Source organism: Chenopodium album, chromosome 4 (assembly GCF_948465745.1).
Source record: "Chenopodium album chromosome 4, dcCheAlbu1.1, whole genome shotgun sequence".
Classification (NCBI taxonomy): Eukaryota; Viridiplantae; Streptophyta; class Magnoliopsida; order Caryophyllales; family Amaranthaceae; genus Chenopodium; species Chenopodium album.
The window spans coordinates 51,760,010-51,784,077 of record NC_137837.1 but is presented as its reverse complement, the minus strand read 5'-3'; the positions used below and the strand labels follow the sequence as shown (position 1 = coordinate 51,784,077).

Here is a 24,068-nt window from a genome sequence, read left to right as displayed (position 1 = left end):
TTTTTAATGTCTACATATTTGCACATTTTCAAATTTCAAATAGTTTCCCGCCATACCATAGGCTGACACGAATAAACGCAAGACAGCAAAAAGCGTCGCTAAATTTGTGTGGACAGGTAAAAGCGTCGCTAAAAAACTACACACATTTGGGATAATGCGCGAAATACGTAATTTTTGACGCTGCGTATATTAATTAGGACACAAAAAAGCGTCGATATTCTCGACGCTTTTTTGGGTCCTCGAAAATTTTCGACTCACGTATTTTCGAAGCTTTTTAGCAGCGTCGAGAAATAAATTTTCGACGCTTTTTAGCGTCGAAAAAAGGCCTAAAAAGCGTCCAGAAAACACGCTTTTTGTAGTAGTGTTTAGTGGCCATTTAAGATCGCTCACGCGCAGTATAGCTTGTAGTCGTCCAAAACAAGGAAATTCATCAGAAACCATTTGGCAAAAAATATTAACCAAGTTATAAGATGAAGTTTTACTTTGCAAAGAAGCACCTGTAGCCATCAAGGTCAAGGGTGCCGACCCCTCTGATAGCAGCCTTGTCCACAAGATCAAGCGTCCTGAGCATTCGCCTGGCCATCAAAAGGACAGTTGGCCTCACTGGAGCATCTTTCAAAACAAATACCACTAAGTTAAGATTTTTTAAAGAAAGTTTCACTTCATGAAGCGCATGGTCGGATGGTCAGATGATTTACCTCCTTCTCTCCCTGCGGCCTCGCTGCCGCCTGCTGTGCCGCCAGTAGTGGTGAGTCGCTGTTTGCCACTCTTCGACGCTCGTTGTTGAGCGTCCGGCTTTGTGGGAGTTTGGGTGGGGGAAGAGGTGCCCGTTCTCTTCTGAGGCTTAGCAGCGATGTGTTTCGTGCGATTCTGGGAAACGTCACCAGCCGACTACTTGCGCAGTTTGGGATTTGGTTAAGAAGAGGGGGCAGGCTTTGATGATCCACCCTGAAAAGAATTCTAAGTGTAAGGCCTTTACACAAAATACACTAAGTATTTCATTGAAGAAAATTTTCAAGAGCTAAATAGTTTGTTACCTTAGGAGTGCCGCCTGGCGACTGTTTATCCGCTTGCTTGACGTTCGAGCGGTAGAAAGCGGCAGAGATAGCTTGCTTCTTGTGAGAGGGAAGCTTGGCCATTTCTTTGTCTGCAACAAACAACAAAAAGAGTTAGCAATGAAATAAATAAGAAACAATGTGGGTAGCAAAGCTAATAAATTCATGCGACCAGCTACCTCTCGGCATCTTAATACTAGGGCCGCAGGCAGCCAAGTACGTCCCGTCCGAGAGCCACTCGAATCTGGGAATATAACTTTGGGGGGTGACTTCCTTGACCCCCGTCTCGTTGTTCATTCGGACGGCCACAATAAAAAGGCCTAGATAAAAAATCTCCTCCTGTGCCCGCCTGGGAACAGGCGAAAGGGCTTTCTTCCCAGCCAGGAGGAGCGGATAATGAGTCCAGCGGTTGTACCGCTTGTTTCTTCGGAGGTCTGGAGAAGAGACTATGTAAAATTTAGTTCTCCAATCCTTCCACTTGTTCTCTTTCCCCAGAGTCATCATATAACGAGTATGGCTGGTCAGTGTAAACCAGCCGATCCCGCTTAAATTTTGAGTCCTGCTCAAATAATGCATGTAAGCAAACGCCTCAAAGCTGGGCTCCACCTCTAGCATCTCACAGGCGGCAACGTAGCCTAGAATGTTGACCCAAGAGTTGGGAGCTAGTTGCTAGATACCTTCATGGTATCCGTGCAAGATCCTCTCCACAGCCGGATGGACAAGTAAGTGAAGTCCTGCCTGGATGGCCGCCTTGTAGCAGCCAAAGCACTGGTCACCATAGCAGGCCATCTCTGGCCAGGTGACCGTCTCTATAGCATCTGGCACGGACATAATGAACCCATGTCCCACGACATGGGTAGAAAGAAACTTGGGAATATCATCCTTCACGATCTTCTGCCTGCCTTCGGGGACGTGCAGATAATAAGACGCACGTTCATGCCGCCTGGAAGTAGACGACTCCTCCTAGCCCTCTCCCTTCTCAACGGAGAGGGACTCTCTGGCAGCTTTAAGGTTCGACTGCGCCTCCTCCGAGTCAAGGGGGACGCAGTTGGAAGATGATGACACAGAGTCATCATCAGAGTTCTCATATTCTTGGCCTTTCATGGTCTAACACTTGTCACAGGTATCACGTGCCGAGCGCGTGACCCCTGTGAGGGGAAAATGTTTGGGTTATTTTATACCCGGGCGAGTGGCCCAATCAGAACTTGACATATGTCACTAGAAGGGGCGCCACCTTGGACCTTTCAGATGGTGACACGTGTCAGGCAGATATAACCCTGATTTGGGGTATTTGATGATCCCAAGTGGACTAATGAGAGAGCGACACGTGTCGCCCTAAGAGATGCCCAAATGGCCTCTTAGGATGTGTGACACGTGTCACTCAGATATCACCTCTTAAATGGAAGCCTTCAAAGGCCCAAACTTTGAGGCGCCGCAAACGACGTGCTCTAATCCCTAGGTCATCAAACCCTAGGGAGGGCAAACTTCCCCAAAATATATACCCTATAAATAAGGACAATCCCCTCATTTATGGGCCAGGTAATCAATCAACCTAGGATATCACATCAACATTTATTACAGAGCTGTCGTTCTCAAGAAACAAACAGCATAATACCCGAGCTTGGAATTCGAGAAGATAACTTTATTTCCGCACGTTTTACTCCGAAGACTTTACTAACTTAATCTTGAATGGCGGACCACCGACCATCCGATAGTCCGTTTGTTTTGCAGGTACAGGCGACCTTGTGTAATCCAGTCTTGAGTTGTAACTCTCTCGAGGGACACAAAAAAACCCCAAAATAAGCCTATTGTTAGGGAAGATTCTTTCTCTTTTAGATTAGATTTGTACCTTCATCCTCGAACTTCCAGTCATGGTTCCAGACCTATTGGAGTTAACAATCTCTTAGATCGTTAAGGGGTGTAACCTTCACCCTGTGAACGGTTTACAAGTTCCTAAAACTTGTTGGCGACTCTTTTGCTCTAGCTTCCTTCCCTTTGGATGCCACCATGCTTAAGTGTATGATCACAGTGGGGTCGAAGTTTTGGGTAATGCTTAAAATATTCCCTACAACATCAAATTAATCTTATTCCCGAATCACAACTCCCTAATAGACTAGCTTATAGGTGTACCCCTGATGAAGCAAGAGAGCTTCAAAGACAAGTTGGTGAGTTGATTGAAAGAGGATTAGAGAGGGAATCCCTTAACCGTTTTTTGGTTCCGGCTCTTTTGGTTTCGAAAAGGATGGTACATGGAGGATGTGTGTGGATAGTAGGGCCATCAATAACATCACCATCAAGTATCGCTTCCCTATTCCTTGACTTGATGATATGCTTGATGAGTTACATGGTTCCAAGGTGTTTTCGAAGATTGACTTGAGGATGGGGTACCATCAAATTCGCATTCGTGAAGAAGATGAGTGGAAGACCGCTTTCAAGACAAAGCAAGGCTTGTATGAGTGGCTAGTTACGCCATTTGGGCTTTATAATGCTCCTAGCACTTTCATGAGGCTCATGAACGAGGTACTTTGCCCCTTCATTGGTAAATTTGTTGTTGTTTATTTTGATGACATACTTGTTTATAGCAAATGTGAACTTGATCATGTTAAACATTTGAGGCAAGTATTTGAAATATTGAGAAGTAGGCGGCTTTTTGCCAAGTTAGAAAAGTGTACTTTTATAGTGGATAGTATTGTTTTTCTTGGTTATGTGTTTTCGAATGTAGGGATCTCAATGGACCCTAGTAAAGTTGAAGCCATTCAATCTTGGCCAACTCCTACTACTCTCACCTAAGTTAGGAGTTTCCATGGTTTAGCTTCCTTCTATCGAAGGTTTGTGAAGAATTTTAGAACTATTTTGGCCATAATGACTGAATGCATGAAGAAGGGTACTTTTGAGTGGACACCATCGGCTTAAAGGGCTTTTGAGACCTTCAAGAAGAAGTTTTGTGAGGCTCCAACCTTAGCTCTTCTGAATTTTGATCAACCCTTTGAAGTTGAATGTGATGCTAGTGGGGTTGGAGTTGGAGCGGTTCTTGTGCAAGGAGGGAGACCGGTTGCTTATTTTAGTGTGAAACTTGGTGGAGCAAGAATGAGATATAGTACCTATGACAAGGCATTCTGTGCTATTGTGAGGGCTCTTGATCATTGGTCGCATTACTTTAGGCCTAGACCATTTGTGCTACACTCCGATCATGAATTTCTCAAGTGTATCAATGGTTCTCATAAACTCAATGCAAGGCATGCCAAATGGGTTGAATTCCTCCAATCATTCACTTTCTCTTCTATGTATAAGGAAGGGAAGAGCAATGTTGTCACCGATGCTCTTTCTAGGAGGCATTATATGATCACTATTTTTTATGCGATTTTTTTAGGGTTTGAGTTGCTTAAAGAGTTGTATAGCGATGATGAGGATTTTGGTGGGTTGATGAAGAAGTGCGAGGAAGGGGTTGATGGTTCTTTCATGGTGCAAGAGGGTTTCCTTTCAAGGGAAATAAGCTTTGTGTTTAGAAATGCTCTCATCGACGGTTGCTTGTTAAAGAAGCTCATGAAGGAGGACTAGCCGGACATTTTGGGGTTGCAAAAACATATGACATTCTTCAAGAACATTTTTATTGGACCAAGATGTTTGGTGATGTGCAAGATGTGATAACTCGTTGAGGGGCTTGTCACAAGGCTAAGAGTCAATTCCATGAAGGACTCTACTCTCCTCTTCGGTCCCTAGTCACCCTTGGGATGATCTTAGTATGGATTTTGTGGTGGCTCTCCCTTGCACTCAAAGGCAAAATGATTTCGTTTTTGTTGTGGTTGATCGTTTTAGCAAGATGGCTCACTTCATTCCTTGCCACAAGACCGATGACGCTTCTCATGTGGCTACCTTGTGGTGAAGCTTCATGGCATTCCAAAAAGTATTGTGTCGGACCAAGATCCTAAGTTCATGAGCTACTTTTGGAAGACTTTGTTGAAGTTAGTGGGAACCAAGCTCTTTTTTAGTACCTCTAGTCACCCTCAAACCAACGGCCGAACCGAGGTAACTAATCGTACCATGTCCACCGTTCTCTAAGCTATCATTAGCAAACACATGAAAGATTGGGCTCTTAAGCTACCTCAAGTGGAATTTTCTTACAACCGCTCTTATTTCATAGCTACGAGGATAACACCATTTGAAGTAGTATATGGTTTCAATCCCTGCCTACCACTTGACTTGTTGCCTAGTATCCCTCAAGAGAAGTTGAGATTTGAGGCAAAAGATAGAGTTGAAACGATGAAAAAACTTCATGAACATGTCAAGAACAGAATTGAGAAGGAAAATGAGAGTTACAAGGCAAGGGAAAACAAATTCAAGAAGCCAAGGGAATTCAATTAGGTGATCTTGTGTGGCTCCATCTTTAGAAGGAAAGATTCCCATCTAAGAGAAAGAACAAGTTCATGCCAAGATCCAAAGGCCTCTTTTAAGTTGTGGAGAGAGTTGGACCTAATGCTTACAAACTCAAACTACCAGGAGACTTTGGAATTCATGCTACGTTGAATGTTGGTGATCTTGCTCCTTTTCTTTTTGAAGATGATATTGGTGATGATAATCCGGAACTGAGGAAATTTCTTTTGAAGAGGAGGGGTTTGACGCGGGTGCATGAAACTTAGTGGAAGAAGTGGAAGACTTGCCACATGTCGTGACAGAAATTCAGGCCAAGCTCCGTGGAGGTCACCTTTCGGGACAAACCATCATCACACTTGAAGACAAGAAGAATTGAAGAGGTTTGGCCAAACCAAGGAAGTCCGATCAAACCATTTTGTTAATTTCAAATCCGATTTTGTCAGTTTTGCAGCAGTAATCGAACTCCAAAGGTTCGACCACACCAGGAACAGGACAGTTTGACCAAACCATCCCTAGGTTCGGCCGAACCTACCCACAAGTTCGACCGAACATACCCTGAGTTCGGCCAACCCTTTTCCCATTTTTCTGTCAGCTTCTGTGAACTATTTAAGTTGTTTTAAGACGTTTTTACATTTTAATTAATGTTAAACTTTGCTTGATTTTGTAATCAAAGAGACTTTCTCTCTCTACCATAATCTTTGTGATTATCTTGCTTTCTTTGTGATTGCTACCTTGTAATCTTTGTGGTTACACCTTAATCCTAGCTTTACTTGGTGTTGGCTTTGATTAAGACCCCTACTTTCATTATCTTGACGATTTTGATATAGGTTTGCCTTATTTTGTTGGTTTGATCTTGTTGTTACTTGATTTCTCCTCCCTTTTTCTTGGGTTTTGTTGGTTATTTCATATCACTACTTGTTTCCACTACTCTCTATTAAAAATGGGTCATCATAGGGCTAAGGTAAATATAAGGCCAACAAACACACAAAACACACAATCAGCAAAGCTGAGTACATAAGCGTATTTAAACACACTAACATGCATTTCCCTATCAACACACAACTTTCGTTGTTGCACCTATTTTTCAAGCATACAACATTTAACAAAACTTCTCAACTAGACAACTAAATAATTTGTTTAGCATTGATTACGCATCAAACGGTTTCCCAACTAACCTCCCCCAGTAATGGGTTTATTAACACGGGATTTGACGAGGGGTGAAGATTAGGTCGTTGAAACTAATCCTCCTTCGGTTAAACTAAATTTATAAAAACTTAACCAACCTAAATACAAGTATAGAGGCAAGTCAAGGGTCGAACCCAAAGGAACGGTAATTTTCAAATGCTCTCTATTTGGGCGCCTAAGCTAGGTCGAGGCCAAAGGTAAAGGTAAAACAAACAACTAACAAACAAAGGACCAAGGAAATAAAACACTAGGAGCGGGGATCAACAAGCAATCATGACAATTGTAACAACTTGGGACAAGCAGGCCAATCAATAGTTGTGAAGACTAATGATAAGAGCAATCAATTGGAATCAAAGAGCTATCTCCTAATCGTTAAGCTAGATGTCTCTACGAATAACAAACTAAGAGAACCACAATCCAAACCAATCTATAATTGCAATTCCTAAATCAATTGTTCGTGTCATTAGCGATTACAATGCAATCTAGCATAATTTTCAAGGCCTAATCAAATTACACACATGCATTGTTTCCATTAATCACTTTAATATCAACAATCAATCAACACAATTCCCAAATTAATCACAATAAATCAATCATACAAGTTTCACCCAATTTCTAGCCAAACAACTACTCTAGAATCATCATTACACTAATCAAGAATAAAACATAAAAATTAATCCAAACAAATATGAATATTAAATGGTTTAAATAGAACTGCACTTGGTATAACTGACTGGGAAACTCTTATTTTGAATTTTTATAATAAATATTATCCTGCAGAGAGAACAACTGTACTACAGAGTGCAATTCAAAACTTTGCCCAAGAAGCCCATGAAACTTTATATGAGGCTTGGGAGAGATTCAAGGACCTACAAAGAGAATGCCCCCACCATAATTTGGCACAATGGCAGTTAATCCAATCCTTTTACAATGGCATTGGAAATTCATCTAGAATAATCTTAGATTCTGCAGCTAGTGGGAGGTTTATGAATCTTAATGTTGATGATGCAGGTCAAGTTATCGAAGATATAGCAATACATAATTCCCAATATGGGAATTCCAGGGGCTTTGCTAACAAGGGGAAGCATAGTGTTGACTCTGTATCCTTTTTGCAAGCTTAATTAACCTCTATCTGCCAGAAATTAGATAATCTTAGCACTGCTAATGTAGCTAATGTTTCTGCAATTAATAATAATGTTAATGAGGCTTTCTGTGAAAATTGCGGAATTCTAGGTCATTGGGAACAAGATTACAGGAGTTCCGTGGAGCAAGTTAATGCCTTTCAAGCTTATAGGCAGAGTAATCCATACTCCAACACCTACAATCCTGGGTACCGGAATCGTCCGTACCTTTCCTACTAGAGTACTAATGTTCAAAATCCACCACCACAAGAACCACAGGCGCCACAACAACAACAGCAAAAATATTACCACCCTAATGCTGGCCAGAAGAACCAACCACAACAACCCTCCTCATCTTCCGACCCTGCTTTGGTAGACATTAGAAAGATGTTGGTTAATATGCAAAAGCACATGAGTAGATATGCCCAAATTGATTCAATTCTAGCACACAATAAAATTGTAGATATTCAAATTGCGCAACTTTCCGCTACTCTACAAGCCCGCCAACAGGGAGCTCTGCCAGCACAGCCGACCAGGCCTACGGATCAAGCCAATGCAATTACTCTAAGGAGTGGGTCAAACTATGAAGGGCCCCCTATGCCTAGAGATGATGAACCTGTTTTAATAAATAATGCTAATCTTGATTCCGTTAAACCAGACAATGTAGCTAATAGCCCCGCAGGGCTAAAGAGTAGTACTAATATATCTAATTCTACATTGCAAGGTATGACTCCAGGGAAGGTGGCCACTCCATATAAGAGAAATAATGCTCCAAAGCTAGTTATCAAACTTCCATTCCCCTATCGCCACTTGAAAACAAATTTGGATAAGCAGTTTGGTAAGTTTTTGGAGATGGTAAAAGATTTGAAGGTAACAGTTCCCTTCACTGAATTAATCACACAAATTCCTGCATATGCAAAATTTATGAAGGAAATATTGACAAGAAAAAGGTTTATTAGTGAGGTAGAGACAGTAGCTTTCACTGCAGAGTGTAGTGTCGTACTTCAAAATAAATCTCCACCTAAATTAAAATATCCGGGTAGTTTTTCTATCCCTTGTCATATTGGCAATCTAATGATTGATAATTCATTGTGTGATTTGGGTGCTAGAGTTAGTGTTATGCCATTATTTATGTGTTCCAAGTTAAATATGGGTAAATTAAAAGCTACTAATATTACTCTACAAATGGCCGACCATTCTTTCAAATACCCCTTAGGTGTTTTAGAGGATGTTCCCGTTAGAGTAGGTAAATTTTATATACATGTTGATTTTGTTGTTCTTGATATGGCTGAGGATACTCAAACCCCAATTATTTTGGGTAGACCACTCCTTAACACCGCAGGAGCAATTATAGATGTGATAAGTGGCAAATTAACACTATCAGTAGGGGACGATAAAATTATTTTTAATCTTAATAATACCCCTAAAAGCCCCATGATAGAGGAGAAGTGCTTTAGTGTTAATGTGGTTCAAACTTATTCTAACAAGCCCCAAGCTCTTGTAAAAGATCCCTTGGAGGTGGTATCTTGTGTTGCATCCTTTTTAGATGAGATGGACAAATGGCAGAAGGAAGTTGGTGCAATAGAAAGAGCCCTCTACACTGTCGGTCTTGGCATTGAAGATGAAAAGGTGAAAGCAATCGAGCAAGTTGTGGAAATTGAGCCTACGGTGAGTGTTCCGCCAAATTGAGTTGCAAGTGCTAAATGCAATGACAATTTGAAGCAACCCTCGATCGAAGAGGGATCCTTAGTGCGTCGCATTGAAGAAATCCAGTCCAAGTCAAGGAGGATCCACCAGATAAGGTGAATTGGCGTCCCACAGGGTATGTCAGGAAGCCGCGTCGTAGCCTAAACATTGCTCGACCGGGTGAGAAACCACCCGACCAAGCGTTAGGTCAAGGGTCCCAGTTCTTGTACTTGGTAAGAAGGTCGTGCGGGACGTAGATAAACCAGCGCTTTGCGGGAGGCAACCCGTATTTCTTGCTTTCTAGACTAGTTTTTCTTTTATTTTACTTTATTTTTATTTTTTTAGAGAGGAGAGGAGAGTACAATTTTACCTTTTGCAAGTGTTTTTGTACAGGTATAGATTTGACAGGTACGGAGACTTAAGAAAAGAAGTAGAAAATAAAGAAGAGATCCGATTTGGGCACGGACCCGATCGGGCGCACAAGTAAAGAAAATTCCAGCTTTATTTTCGCCCGATCAGGCGCGCAAGTGAGGTTGGAAATCAAGCTATTTTCGCCCGATTGGGCGAAGCTTGCCTGATCGAGCGCAATTTTTGAGAAATCGAGTAAGGAGAAAAGATATGTCGGGCGAATCTCGCCCGATCGGGCGAGCAAAGGGCGAAAATTCCCTTCGCATTCGGGCCCGATCGGACGTAGCCTGCACGATCGGGCGCGCAATTAAATTTTCAGAATACATTATTTTCGCCCAATCGGGTGCGCCACTTTGGCCAACCTATTAATTTCTTCCTTTCCTCTTCTTTTCTCACTTTCTCCTTATTTCATCTTCTTCTTCATCACTTTCTCTCTCTAAAACCCCCATTTTAATACCTTCAAACTCTACTTCCTTTCAAGATCTTCTCTAATTCTTCCATCCAAACTCAAAAAATTTTACATATTCTTAATCCTCTCATCTTTCCCTTCGATCTACACTAAATTTCTACCACTTTCTCTCAAATTTTTCCAAAACCCTAAGAGAGAGAAAGCTTCAAATTCCACCATTTCTCATAAAAATGGCCTCCAAAATATCTAGAACCGTAAGGGGTGAAAGCTAAAGGCAACAACAACCACCATTGGTTGACCCGGAGCTGCAAATTCCGGGATGGAGCGAGGTGGTGATAACCTCACGAGAACAACGGCAAAGGATGCTCAACCTCATCTCGAGGCATGTAATTCCTACACGCTTTGTTCATTATTCTACGCTATCTAGATTAGGAATCGATAAACCGGTAGAAAAATTGTTTAAGGGTATTGGAATGAGTGGTTTGTTTCAATTGCATTATGATACTTATGACTATCTAACTTTGGAATTTATTTCTAGTTTTAATGTGATAAAATCTAATGCTTTGATTACTCAGTTTGCTTAATAATGATGTGAGATTGACTTTGAAAGAATTTGGTAAATTTTTTGAGTTGAAATCGGATAGACCTATTAAACCATCCCAAGATAACAATGCCGTTGTCTATCAATCCCTCATGGGGGATGCTAATCTAAACCTCCAACATGCCCAGGGCACTTGGATACAACATCTCGTGCCAAAATTTTGGCAATGGTTTGTTGGCCTCACTATCTTTGGGAGGCATGAACCCGCCAATCTAAGGAGGGATGAGCTAGAGTTGTTAGGGTCTTACATGATCCCTAGGAGTGACAAACTAAACATACCTCATAGGATAGCCCAACACTTCCAACGGGCGGCCAACGCGGCCGAGAGTGGTAGGTCTAGGGCCCCTATATATTTTGGTGGTTTAGTCACCCACATAGCGGTCAAGCACCTTAACTTTGTTCCTAAAGACTTTAGGAAAGTAGTAGGCCCAACTCTTATGGACTTACCCTACTTAGGTAGCCTCAACTGGATCAATGTCATAGGAGGTGAAACTTGGTGGGTAATCCAAAGGGATTCGGGTAGAAGGGACAATGCCTTTACGTTGCCTAACCCCGTTTTGACTAAGTTTAAGAAGGGTCAACCTTCTTACACCTTTGTTTGAGGTAACCAAGGTGAGGCTCAAGCGGCTCACCAAGCACCACCTTCACCACAACCTCAATTTCACCCTCAACCACCACCCCATCCCTACACTTATGACATCCCTACTTCTTCCACGAACTATAACATCGACCCAAACGCCCCTTATGACTTCTTGGCTTTTAGGAGCCAACTAGATAGGATTGAGATGGGGCAAGGGAGGGTGGAGAGTATGGTGCCAAACCTAGATACGAGAGTAGGGTCTCTAGATAGAAGGGTGGGGCATGTGGAGAGAAACCTTATGAGGGGTTTATACCCCATGTATGATAACTATGCACGTCGGGGGGCTATTTCCCCCTACTCACTTGTTCCCGATTGGTTTCAATATCCTCAAGGAGGATATTCGGACCCATGTACCTTTGGTACCTATGTGGACTACTCTTCGGTCCACGGTTATGGGACCGATGCTCCTTTTGGTGGGCTTAGGAAAATGTAGACCCTAACTATTTTGCAGGTGGTTCGGGTTACGGAGGTGATGTTTCGAGCCATGGAGGAGCCGGTTCTAGCCATGGGGGAGGCTATTCGAGGATGGATGAAGATGAGGAGTAGTTACTCTAGCTACAATCCCAAGTCAATGAGGGCATTGCTTGATTTGGCTTGGGGGGGATGATCTTGTTTTTAGTAATTCTCTTCCTCTTCTCTATTTATTTGCTTTCTAGTATAGTTTTATTTTATTTCTAGTGTAGTTTTCTTTATTGCTTTCCTATATTAAAAATACAAAAAAATTGAAAAATATAAAAAATCCAAAAATACGTTCTAAGGAATTATAAATCATGCTTCCCTGTGCCTCTTACTTGAGAAAATTTGTTTTGATTCTTGGTATATGATGATAAATATTGTGGATTAGTTGATCATGATTTGAAGTTTGATTGCTTCGATGCCTTAACATGCGTCTATTTTGCCCAACTGCTTGTGAATATAGTGCTTGACTAGTTGATTTGGTTAGGAATGTGTGTTAGTTCCTGGTATGTCAATGAATTTGAGTATTGATTTGCAACTATAAGTAATGTTTGTATGACTCATTATTATGCACATTGTGGAGGATGAAGGCGTTCATTCTTTTAGGTAGCCTTCAGATGATTATGGATACATTTGTTCCCTTCTTGCTACCCATGTTGTTGCATTGACTTTTTGTTGTTTATTTATCCATATTACAAGCCGATTTGCCCCAAGCTTGGCTTTGGGGAGCTATTAGTGAGTGAGGTGAAGGAGTTTGTAGTGTGCTTATTATTTGCACAATTTGGGTGGGTTTTGAGAAGTTATTTTGTTTTTTATCATGTTTATTTTTGATGAGTTGAAAGTTATATCTTCTTGAAAAAAATAAAGTATGATGTTATGAAAAAAAAAAAAAAAAAAGAAGTTCAAGAAAAAATGAAAAAAAAATATAAGTGAACTTCAATGTTCAAATGTTCTACGTTGGAGGTTAATCAAAAGGAAAAAATGAGCTTCTATGAAAAAATCAAGTTAGAAAATAAAGTTTGTTTATTCACTCCAGTTCTTTATTATTATATCTTATGAGTGAAATTGTAAGAGTTGGGATTGTTTATATTGTTTGGAGTTGTATTTGGTGGATTTTTGTTAGAGTTGGTTATGTAGGAGATGTTGATCATTATTTATTTTGATCATGGGTTTTACTAGGATTTGCTCCCTTAAGCATAGATTTTCTCTCACTTGTTCCCAAAGGATTCCTACCCTTTACCCTAGCCTTACATTACAAGCTTTAAAGACCTTCCGACCTTTGTGCATAGAGTTGTATGAATGTGAAAGTGTTGTTTATCAATGCAAGTTATGATTTGATGTATTTTGAGTCGACTAGTAGGTTGAGCGTACATCTTTTTATACACGCGAGAGTGTGAGTTGGGAGGTCATTGTTCACAATAAAGGGGTTGGTTGGAGAGCGATCGAGTATATCTTTTACTGGCCACATAAATGAGAGTTGAGTGTGTGAGCACTAGTCTTGAATTCTATATGCTCTTGTGGTTTGCTCTATTTGACAATTGTTAGGAGGAAGGGTAATTGGATAGATTTGATTGATTGGCTTAGAAGCATGTTTATTGGATTTACCTTGAATTGTTTATGCTTGATTTTTACTTTTTGGGGTGAAGCATATTTATTTATTCATTGATGAGATCTTTGCTTAGGGACAAGCAAAGGTTTGGCTTGGGGGAGTTTGATGTGTCTATTTTATATAGTATTTTACCCCCGTCCCTTGGTCATAATTAGTAGTGTTTTTGGCTCTTTAAAGCCATTTTTATTACTAATTGGTGTTTTCTAGTGTTTTCGTAGTTTTGGTTGAGTTTTGTAGGAAATTGCACTTTTGGAGCATTTTCTCGGGTTTTCACGGATTAACTGCGGAAATTAGAGGAGCACGACTATCTTTGAAGCCCATGGCCGGTTAGAGTCGAGATTCGAGAGATGAGATTTAATACCAGTAAATTAATTGTGTGATTGTAATACGTAGCGAAAGCCCTTTATAATCTGATTAATTTATGCATTGATGATTGATTAATATGTTTTACCCTGGAATATTATTTATTGGTGAACCTATGTCCTAGACCTTTTATTCATTGTTTTCTCCTTATTCTTAATCTTCGTAGTTTAGTCCCTTTTGATTATAATATTTTGGTTACTTCATAATCTAGATTATATTAGTTAATTAGGAATAAAAAGACTTGTTTCCCTGTGGATTCAACTCTACTTCCCTATCTATTATTAGTTAGTGGTTTTAAGAATTACTTTTGATTAGGTGATACGACTTGAGCCTGTCACCATGTGGCCAGACTATGTGACTAGACTCAAGCAAAGACTAAGTTAAGACCTCACATATATGCATTAAACTGGACAGACTGTGGTATTTTAGTCATAACTTTTGATCTATGACTCTGATTGGGACGAAACCAACTCCAAATTAAAGATAAAACTCGGGGCTACAGATCCATATCTTGTACAACTCATAACTCTTCCTAGAACTCCTGGTATGACCAAAACAAGTTGACGCTTGTGCAGTATACGGGAATAAAAATCCAGGTTGACGCAAAGGAACTATGACTCGATTTTAGACATATTTATTAGCTCTAATTAATTAATTAATTAATTAATTAATTAATTAAGCAAAGTTTTTTATTCCTTGGTTAGTTTATTTAAGCATATTCATAATTACAAGTCAAACCAAACGGTTAGTTTAATCACATGTGAGTATGCACAAGCAAATAATGCACAAGTAGTCAAGTAGTCACAACACGATGCAATGTGTTCGCAACCTAACCATGGCTCTAGTTCTCTAAAGTTCAAGGATAAGGGTTAGTCAAAGAGGGTCCATGGTTATGAGTCGGATGCACTGCACGGAAGCCTTACCTTTGGAAGGGTTGGCGCGTGTGGATGGAACCCCGCGAGTTAAACTCGCTTCCATGGTTTGGTGAGTTCAACAATCTCGGTTGTACCCTTTGTTGCCAGGAGCGTTCGATTGGGTAGATGGAGCGTGAATTTCCAGAGTGTTATGTCCATATGTAGAACACATATGGGTTCAGAAAAGAGAGAAAAACTCAATCAGAAAGTAGAATCGAGCCAACAGTGCTAGAGCTAGTCAAAACAAGAAGGCAGAGTTCTGGCTCGGTATTGGAAGAACATGGCGCCAGATAACAGAGCATGTCGCCTGAAAAAAGCTCCGTCGCCAGACGACAAAATTGTCTCCATGCGATGAGGCCATTTTTTAGGAGACGCACTTTGTTTTCTAGACGCTAGTTCCTACGTGCCTCAGCAGCTTTCTGTGTTCTTAGAATTTTCCAGTTTTTGCAGTATTATTTCGATAATAATTGTGAAAGATATTTCTCAAATTTCCTACGTGTAAAAATCCTAAGTTTTTGACTCATTATGGATGGTCTTTTCAATGAGAACCTATTTTATGCTTATGCTAATAATGTCAATCAAAATTACGCACATGAAATACTTAGAACTTTTCGGGTCTCATCTACTCATTCTAAATCAATGCCAAAATAAATTTTAGGAATTAAAATAGAGATCCTCCCCATTTGATTCGCCAAAAAACTGTAGGGAATATATCAAGCATTACCCCAAACTTGAACCTCACTGTGATCATACACTTAAGCATGGTGGCGTCCAAAGGAAAGGAAGCTAGAGCAATAGAGTCGCCAACAAGTTTTAGGAACTTGTAAACCGTTCACAGGGTGAAGGTTACACCCCTTAACGATCTAGGAGATCGTTAACTCCAATAGGTCTAGAACCAAGACTGAAAGTTTGGGGATAAAGGTACAAATCCAATCTAAAAGAGAAAAAACCTGTCCTAATAATATGCCTCTACTTTATTCTACTCGTATTCATGTACGCTTTCTGACTAACATGCAATCAATAGGTTTACCCTAAACCTGTATATCTATGTCAGTTGAATATTAATGCACAAATAAATCTATTATTGGCGATCACTGGAATTATAATCAAATTAGCCTTAAAAAAGATTATTAATTATCTTATTAAGCGTGAATACAAGTACAAATTCCCTTTAAACATGCATAAAAAGTGTGATCAAGCAATAACAATAAACATCAAGCAACATGATAACAATCATAATAACAATAATTAAAATAATCATGTTAAAGCGTAATAATAGCAAGATCCTAGGCATGGTACTAACAAGATTAATAACAAACTCTAGCATATCACTAAACAATAAAAATCAAAGGTTTAGCCCTAACATGATACTAACATGATAATAGGAAAGAAAATAGGAAGCATCATAATAATCATACTTGATATTAGAAATTTTAGTTATTACCCTAAACATGATACTAGAAAACAATAAAACATCCTAACATGATACTAGGAATCAAAATAACAATCTAAACATGATTTCTATATCAAAATATCAATTAAACAATTAAAGCACTTATTATGCCTCGTATCTCTTTCTAATAACAAAATACATACATTAGTAACTTCAAGATAAATAATAAATCAAACAATTAAATTAAATAATTATTGAAATAGAGATTAGGGACCAAACCCTCAGAAATATCAAACCTTCCACGTCTAGGGCGAAGGAAACTTCGAACTTGGCTAGGTGTGTCTAGTGCTAATGTATGAGGAATTGTGTTTGTAAAAGGCTAGGCTAGAAAGAGAGATAGAGAGAATAAGCTTTAGCTTAGAAAGAGAGAAGAATTAGAGAATTCTAGTTATTGAAAAACGGAGGTCCAGAGACCCTATTTAGAAGAAAATAGTCCGGAATTGATAGAAAGGAATAAGAGTTCGAAAAGGAATAAAACTACCCCCTGTCGCCAGGCGACGAACTTGTCGTTTGGTGATGCAAGAGGTTTTCAACGCGGAATTCACTTCTCAATAAAATTAAGTCGTAAAATCCGTATTAAGGGTAAAATCGTATTTTCATATAAAACACTTCTTTTATTCCAAATAAAACTCATAAACATAATTATCAATCCTAATACTATTAGGATTTAAAAGAACCTTCTTGAAGATTCTAGAAGACTATAATCAATCCTAATAGCTTTAGGAATGATAATTCATAATAGTTCCTCCTCTAGATCATTGGGCCGCATATAAGAACCAAACAGGGCCCATTTTAGTATTTTGGCCATAACTTCCTCATTATTCATCGGAATTAGACTTATAATATATCGTTGGAAAGCTCTTTTCCATCCCAATCCAACTACACCATTATTAGACCCTTGTCATGGACCAAACTAAACTGGACTGGCTATTTTCATAAAAAAGAGCAAGTTTCCGAAAACAGAAAGAAATAATTTTTATAAAGACTAACCACAACATTAGATTTTTCACACTTTCACTTCATTCGATTATGATTCGACGTGAAAGGTATTCATCACCGGGTTTGGTTTTGGGGAGACACCAATGGGTGTCTACAGTGTGTATTTTGTTATTAGAAAGAGATACGAGGAAACAAAGTAAGTTTTTTTAATTGCTCTATATCTTTAGAAAGCATGTTTAGATTTTATTAATTCCTAGTAGCATGCTAGGATGCTTTTATTGCTTTCGATTATCATGTTTAGGTTGTTTCCTATTTTCTTCTATCATGTTAGTATCATGTTAGGGATAAAGATTTGATCTTTTTTGTTTAGTTACATGCTAGTTATTAATCTTGTTAGTATCATGCCTAGGGTCTTGCATATATTATTATGCTTTATTGAGATTGAATATTATGATGATGATGATGATTGTTGTTATTATGTTGCTTGATATTATTATTGTTATTGCTTGTTCACGCCCTCTCTTGCACGGATTAAAGAGAATTTGTACTTGTAATCACGCTTAATAAGATAATTAATAATCTTGTTTAGGCTAATATGATTATAATTCAAGTAATCGCAAATAATAGTTTTGTTTGTACATTAATATTCAACCAACATAGATTAAACAGGTTTAGGATCAATATATTGATTGTATGTTAGTCAAAAGCGCGCATGGAATAAAGTAGAAGTCAATTTTTAGGGCAGGTTCAATCTATTTTAAGTTGGATTTGTACCTTCATCCCCGAATATTCAGTCATGGTTCAACACCGCTGTGGAGTTAGCGATCTCATGGATCTTGAAGAGGTGTAACCTTCACCCTGTGAACGGTTACAAGTTTCTAAAACTTGTTGGCAACTCTTTTTCTCTAGCTTCCTTCCCTTTGGACGCTATAGACACCTAAAAATGTCTCCCCAAAACAAAACCCGATGATGAACAACCTTTCACCGCCGTTATTGGTCGGGTTCAGTATTTAACCTTGGAGTGCTTAAATCCAAATTTCCATTTCATAAACAAACCAATTCCAAGCCCATTTCCCCAAACCATAACTTATTTTCCTCTTTTCGTGCCTTTAAACCCAAAATAATTCATTTCGTATCCTTTTTATAAAAACGTTTAGTCCATTTTATTTTGATCCATAATCTAGGTCCAATGATTAAATAGTTGAATGGGGTTTGAAAAGAGCTTTCTAACGATATATTTTATTTTATTTTCGACCCTTCTTTTTCCTTATAAATAGAGCTCATATCTCCCCTTTTGCAATCATCAACAAGCTTGATCATCAAATCATTATCTCTTTCTCTCTTTTACACCAAAAATCATTCTCTTCTCTCTCTCTCTCATATTCTAAGCCTTAAACCTATGTTCCTAATTACACCATTCTTCCCTTAAGCACTCCAAGGAGTCCATACAACACCCTTGGTTCCGTCCTTAAACCAAGGCGTGAAAGGTACCAATAATTGAGATTTTGGACCAAATCAACTCTACTTTTTATCTTTTTTAATTATTTTCATTTGATTTATATTTTTATTGAAGTTACTAACTATTTATTCATGATGTAGAAATTTAAAGGAACGCGCGGAATGTGAGTAATTAATTAATTTAATCTCTTATTTTATTTTAATATTGCTAGTATCAGATTAGGTTTATTATTATTTGAGTTGGCTAACGTTATAATTGTTAAATTGCTTCCAATATTGATGTTTATTCTATTATTTTTTATGATCACCATATTACATGTTTAAAGGGAATATGTAATTGAAAATCGCGTCTAATAAGATAATTTGGAGAACCGGCTTAGGTTCCTTTTTAATCTTGTTGTTTAATCAAGTGATCACTAATATTTTAGAATTATGTGGTGCATTAATATTAAACCAATTTAGCTGATATGTCTATTTTATATAGTATTTTACCCCCTTCCCTTGGTCATAATTAGTAGTGTTTTTGGCCCTTTAGGGCCACTTTTATTACTAATATGTGTTTTCTAGTGTTTTCGTAGTTTTGGTTAAGTTTTGCAGGGAATTGCACCTTTGGAGCACTTTCCCGGGATTTTTATGAAGCGACTACGAGCATTGGAGGAACACGACCACTTTTGGAGCCCAAGGCCGGCTAGAGCCATCGAGCCGGTGATTAAGGGCTCGGTTATTTGGATCACGAGGCAATTGGACCATGTATTCGAGACCCGAGAGGAAATATGGATTGGGCCGAGAAATCTAGCCCAATCGAAGTCCAAGCCTTGAAGATGAAGACCGGGCCCGATCGGGCAAGCATACGCCCGATTGGGCGGCTGCGCGCATGAAGGCTATCAAGAAAAGGCGCGCCCGATCAGGTGAGCGTAGGCTCGATCGGGCGCGGCACTTTAGATTGGGCGTAGAAAAAAAAGGCTGGCCCGATCGGGCGCCCCTTCGCCCGATCGGGCGCGTGTTTTTCCTAGTGTCTGATTAAGTTTAGTTAATTCTTGTTTTAGGAGAAATATATATACGTTTTGTACGGATTAATTACGTACCTTCTTTCTCTTAGACTTTCTCTCTCTACTTAGTATTTTTCTCTCTCTTAAATTCTCTCTAACTCTTGTTCTTAATTCCTTCATTAATTCCAGATAATTTCTTCCCTTTTTAATTTCATCTATTTAATTGCTTTCTTGATCATGTTCTTATTTATTTGTTTGTTTGGTTTAATTATGATGATTATTGAGTAGTTTAATTCTAGGGTTTATGGGGATCCATAATTAATATGAAGGGATAGTTTGTTAATATTGATTATTGATATTGCATGATAATTTCTTATTGAATTGTTTTAATTCTTTGCAATTAGATTATGAATCGAGCAGATGTAATTTGATTGTGAATGTTTAGCAATATTGAATTGATGAATCGAGCAGATGTTGATTTAATATTAAAGGCTATTTTTAATAGGAACTTAGGTCTAATAAATTGCGAGAGCCTGTTAGATCTATGTTGGTTAATAAATTGCGAGAGCCTGTTAATCATATTATCTATGCATTGTTAATTATTAATTACTTTGTTCTATCCCGGAATATTAATTATTGGTGAACCTGTGACCCTAGGTTTCCTTATTATTGATTCTTTTCTCCCTAAACTCACTCTTCGTAGTATAGAATTCACATCTAAAATATTGGTTACTTAGATAATTTAGATTATTTTAATTAATTAGAATTAAAAAGACCTGTTTCCCTGTGGAGTTCGACCCTACTTCCCTATCTACCTCAGTTAGTGATTTAGGTAATTACTTTTGATTAGGGGATACGACTTTACCCTGTCAAAATTTGGCGTCGTTGCCGGGGAAACGGTTTTATTTTTATTTTCTAATTATATTTTTGTAGTCTAGATTATCCCCCCTTTTTGCCTCAGAGAACATTAGTTCTTTGAGGCAAATCTCATATTTGTTTTTAGTTCTTTGTTTATGCCCAGGTGTTCTAGATCAGGTGACATCCCTTTTGATCCTGAGATCGAGCGTTCTTTTCATAGGCAAAGGAGACTCTATAGACAAATTCTGGCGGGTTCTGAGGAGGACAACGATCGAAGAGATTCTCCCCCTGATTCTAGTGATACAGATATTCCTTCAGATTCAGAATCAGAGATGACGGCCCAGAAGAAACTCAGTGATTATTCGCAACCGAAGCTCACAGACTTCCCGCACCTTACTCCTACTCCGGCTCTAGATGGAGTTCAATTTGAGATCAAGCCCCAATTTATCACTATGATAGAGAGGAAGCAGTTCAGCGGAGCTAAAGGTGAAGATCCTAATCTTCACATCGCAGATTTCTGCCAATATTGTAACACCATTAGACAAGCCGGGGTTACGCAGGACCAAATCAGGGAGATTCTTTTTTCCTTTTCATTATGTGGCAAAGCAAAATTATGGTTTAATGGTTTGAATAGAATTGCACTTGGTATTACTGACTAGGAAACTCTTGCTTTGAATTTCTATAATAAATATTATCCTGCAGAGAGAACAGCGGTACTAAGAAGTGCTATTCAGAACTTCGCTCAAGAGGCCGACGAAACATTATATGAGGCTTGGGAGAGGTTCAAGGATCTACAGAGAGAGTGCCCCCACCACAATCTAGCACAATGGCAATTGATCCAAGCATTCTATAATGGACTTGGAAATTCTTCTAGATCAGTACTAGATTTGGTAGCTAGTGGGAGGTTTATGAATTTAAATGTGGATGATGCAGGACAGGTTATCGAAGACATGGCAATACACAATTCCCAATATGGGAATCCGAGGGGGTTTGCAAATAAGGGAAAACATAATGTCGATTCCGTATCCTTTTTGCAAGCTCAATTAACATCTATTTGCCAAAAATTAGATAATCTTACTGCTGCTCCTAACTCTGTAGCTAATGTTTCTGCTGTTGCTAACCATGAAGCTTTTTGTGAAAACTGTGGAATTGTAGGTCATTGGGATCAAGATTGTAGGAGCTCTATGGAACAAGTTAATGCCTTCCAAACCTATAGGCAAAATAACCCCTATTCCAATTCCTACAATGCCGGTTATAAAAACCATCCTTATCTTTCATACCGGAGTACCAATGTACAAAACCCTCCACCTCCACAACAACCACAACAGCAACCCCCACCACAGCAAAAATATTATCATCCTAATGCCGGCCAGAAAAGCCAAGCATCACCCTCATCATCTTCCGACCCTGCCATGACAGAAATTAGAGCGATGCTAGCTAATATGCAAAAGCACATGGAGAGTAGGGATGCCCAAATTGATTCTATTCTAGCCCATAATAAAATCATGGACAATCAAATTGCACAACTTTCATCTACCCTACAATCTCGTCAACAGGGAGCTCTACCATCACAACCTATCCATCCTACAGATCATGCTAATGCAATCACTCTAAGGAGTGGTTCACATTATGATGGACCTCCTATGCCAAAGGAAGATGGACCAGTTCCTGATCTAGATTCCTCTATACCAAACGGTAATCCTGCTAGCCCTGCAGGGCTACAAAAAGATACTAACCCTACTAATGTTTCTGTGCAGGGTAAATTGCAGGATAAGGGAGGAGTTGTGCAGAGCCCAGTTATCAAGCTTCCATTCCCTAATAGACAACTGAAGAGTAAGCTTGATAAACAATTCGGTAAGTTTTTAGAGGTTGTGAAAAACCTGCAGGTAACAGTTCCTTTCACTGATTTAATCACTCAAGTTCCTGCTTATGCTAAATTCATGAAAGACATTCTGACTAGGAAAAGGGCCTTTAATGAAGTAGAAACTGTATCTTTCACAGAGGAGTGTAGCGCTTATTTGCAAAATAAATCACCTCCTAAATTAAAGGATCCCGGTAGTTTTTCTATCCCTTGTCACATTGGGAATGTTTTTATTGATAAAGCTTTATGTGATTTGGGTGCTAGTGTCAGTGTCATGTCATCATCTATATGTGCTAAATTAAATATGGGGGAATTAAAAATTACTAATATAACTTTGCAAATGGCAGATCGTTCGGTAAAATATCCCTTAGGTATTTTAGAGGACGTACCTGTCAGAGTTGGTAAATTTTTTATTCCTGTTGATTTTGTTGTTTTAGATATGGAAGAGGACACACAAATACCCATTATATTAGGTAGGCCTTTCCTCCACACTGAAGGAGCTATTATTGATGTGAAAAATGGTAAACTAACCCTTTCTGTAGGTGACGATAACGTCACCTTTAATTTAGGGAAGGTTTTGAAAGGGCCTATGTTAGAGGAAAATTGTTGTTATATTGATAAAATTGATATAATGGACGATATTTGTGTTGATATCTTGCCACAGGTCCTTGCGAAGGATCCCTTGGAGGAAGTTATCTACGGGAATTTATCTAGCGACAATGCAAGCATTTGGGGTAATGAGATACAGGATATTGAAAAGGCTCTTTCCTTCGAAGAGTTAAGCCCCAAGGAGACAATGAAGGTAGTAAACTTAGTTCAGGAATCAAAACCTGCAGAGGTCAAGAAACCTGAGCTAAAACCTCTCCCTTCTCATTTAAAATATGTTTTTCTAGATGAGCAGGAACTACACCCCGTGATCATCAGTACTGCACTCACTGACCTACAATCTTCCCAACTTCTAGGGGTCCTCAAAACCCATAAGAAGGCTATAGGGTACAGTATTGATGATCTCAAGGGTATTAGCCCTGATTTTTGCATGCACAGGATTCATCTAGAGGAAAATTACAAGCCCTGCATTCAACCCCAACGAAGATTAAATCCAAACATGCAGGAAGTAGTCAAGAAAGAGGTGATGAAATTACTTGATGCAGGTGTCATCTATCTTATTTCTGACTCCAAGTGGGTAAGTCCTGTGCAGGTAGTACCGAAGAAGGGTGGGATGACTGTGATAACTAATGATAAAAATGAATTAATTCCCACTAGAACTGTAACAGGGTGGCGTATGTGCATAGACTATCGTAGACTAAATATCGCCACTAAAAAGGATCACTTCCCTCTCCCCTTTATTGATCAAATGCTTGAGAGGTTAGCTAATCACAGAAAAGGAGTTTCTTGCTGTTATTTATGCTTTAGAAAAAATTAGATCATATCTAGTTGGTTCTAAAGTTATTGTTTTTACTGATCATGCAGCATTGAAATACTTGATAGCCAAAGCGGAATCAAAGCCAAGGCTACTCCGTTGGGTTCTCTTGCTCCAAGATTTCAACATTGAAATAAAAGATAAAAAGGGAGCAGAGAACGTAGTGGCAGACCACTTGTCACGTATTAGGTATGATGAGGGTAAGGATTCTTTACCTATAGATGATTCTTTCCCTGATGACAACCTGTATGCAGTTGTAGAGCATCACCCTT

General features: G+C 39.0%; 2 non-coding genes across 2 annotated transcripts; both read right to left on the bottom strand.

The window, feature by feature from the left end:
- Nucleotides 1-7,402: 7,402 nt before the first annotated feature.
- Nucleotides 7,403-7,509, bottom strand: LOC145629774 (small nucleolar RNA R71). Its single transcript, XR_014111921.1, has one exon. It is a non-coding gene; the product is annotated as a small nucleolar RNA R71 (small nucleolar RNA).
- A 13,719-nt stretch (nucleotides 7,510-21,228) lies between these two features.
- On the bottom strand, nucleotides 21,229-21,335 carry LOC145629783 (small nucleolar RNA R71). The gene has a single exon (XR_014111925.1). It is a non-coding gene; the product is annotated as a small nucleolar RNA R71 (small nucleolar RNA).
- Nucleotides 21,336-24,068: the final 2,733 nt, after the last annotated feature.